General features: G+C 38.9%; 1 non-coding gene across 1 annotated transcript; it reads right to left on the reverse strand.

The window, feature by feature from the left end:
- Nucleotides 1–1,462: 1,462 nt before the first annotated feature.
- Nucleotides 1,463–1,594, reverse strand: LOC134362318 (small nucleolar RNA SNORA69). The gene has a single exon (XR_010021594.1). It is a non-coding gene; the product is annotated as a small nucleolar RNA SNORA69 (small nucleolar RNA).
- Nucleotides 1,595–2,162: the final 568 nt, after the last annotated feature.

The following is a 2,162-nucleotide window of genomic DNA, read 5'->3' on the forward strand; positions in this document are numbered from 1 at the left end:
AGATTCTTCTACCACATATGTTCTATTCCCAAGCCTGGCTGATGTCACTGATGATGTAGTCATGTCCCCCGAAGCAGGCAAGGCCAATAAAATGAAATAAGTGTTAAATTCAAGCCTTTGAATAAAGAAAAATCAATGTATACTCATGAAAAGAAGAACCAAAGTGAAAAAAGAAACAATACTGCCTGGTCAGGCCTCAAGAGGGGGCAGATTAATGATTAAAATAAACAAAAGAACTAATACAGAATGTCAGACTAAGTGTCTATTGCAACGTAGAGTTAGGAGGAGTCCTTTAAAGCAAGGGTTTATTTGGCTGATAGAACATGGTTGTGTATTAGAAGTACTATATTGAGCTCTTATTTTGAGTACACAAATGGCTGAGAATGAACAACACAGATTTTTTTACACATGCACTCCAATGTCCAGATTTGCTGAAGCATTGTATTCCCCGTCAATATTACCCTTGTAGCTTGTTTGTTTAATTGATTGCAATGCTATGTCAACCTTCGTGACCAAAGCATCAAATATTTGCAGGCTGGAACACATAGTGTTTGGTGCATCTTGGTCCTCCCTGCAATGCTGCTACAGATCCTGCAGTTTGCATAATCTATCCAACCAGACAGAAATCCAAATTTACTAAATTAAACGGGGTTATGTCCATAGACTGCCTCAAGTCCATCAACATTCCTGACAATTGTGATTTAAAACAAAACAAACAAAAGTACTAGGATTTCTAACTCATTTGTATTGCCAAGTAGTATTAATACTCTCAGTAATAAAAGACTCAAAGAAAGGGGATATTTGGAAGAGACAAATATTGTTCTCTGGATTTGAAGTTCTCTTCTTAGTGCTATGTTCCCCTTCTAAATACACATCTGCAATAAATTTTGCTCCATTCAAACAAAAAAATGAAACGGAAAATTGCTATAGATGTGTGTTTGGTTTCATAGCTTTTGTCTGGGCACATCATATGAGTCCACGTGTTCAACAATTTTCACTTTGATTCATTTATTTATTTTTTCTATGCAGAAAGAAATTGCAAGTTACAAAGGCAGTCTGACTGCAATTTAGCTGTTCCTGTTCACAAACCTTGTCTTTTAGGTACCACAAAATACAAAGGGTCCCATTTTTTCTTCAACAATTTTTGAGCTCTTTATGGAGTAAAAAAATTATTTGCTATGTGTGTTTAAGCACTAATCAAGCCAAATTTTAGCCTCTCAATGATTCAAGACTAGGCTCTTAACTGAAATCAGGCAAGTGGGGAAGCTCTCTCCCTCTCCCCAGGTTTACCCTCATGTACTTTTGATTCAACAAACCTGGGGTAGATGCAGACATAATTTGAACCCCCTTCTAAAAAGTCACACACACATTAAAGCTCCTGCATAATCTTTACAATAGATTAACATCCTCATTCATGTCTATCCCACAGCAGTAGTGACTTGCAGAGCTAAAGCAATCCCAGAATTGTCCCTGTCAATCTGTCACGATTTTACCTTCATAAAGGAAAAATCGAAAATGATCAACACAGGTTTTCTTTCAGCAGGATAATGGCAGTACTTCCACAAAATGAAGCACTGTAATTGCAACCTGCTTTTCACTTTGATGTAAACAAGATAACAGCACCTCATTATTTCCATGAAAAGTATTGGCATGGTGAGGTCAGTCTGAACTGAGACAAGGGGCCACCTGCTCAAGTGAGCTTGGCCGGACAAGAGTTCCCACAGGAGCAAGTGAGGATCTCAGGGTGCAGCCAGCCAGCAGGGCATACTGACACTGCCTGTGGTCGTTTTTCCTGCCTGCTGCTCCTGCTCTTCACTTTGTTAACGCAGGGCCTCACAATGCAACCGGCCCTCCCTAGAGAAGAAGATGTAATGAAGATTGAGGAGCAGAAAAGATGCCGGTACAACTTTAGTAGTGGAACTTTAGGAACTTGTGATGTCGAAGAAAAACACTTTGCACTGAGGCTGCAGTAACTCTATCCTAGCTGAGGAGCTATGTGCAAGGAGGTCAGTTAATTCTCCCAAGACCACTGAGAGCCACGAACAGACTCTCAGTATAGGTGTTCGATTTCAAAGTTTATAACTTTTCCATAATTCCATGCCAAAAAAATGTGTCTGCGTATAACAAATAGTGATATTTTCATAATAAATACCTTCTAAAAA

This window comes from Cynocephalus volans, chromosome 13 (assembly GCF_027409185.1).
Source record: "Cynocephalus volans isolate mCynVol1 chromosome 13, mCynVol1.pri, whole genome shotgun sequence".
Classification (NCBI taxonomy): Eukaryota; Metazoa; Chordata; class Mammalia; order Dermoptera; family Cynocephalidae; genus Cynocephalus; species Cynocephalus volans.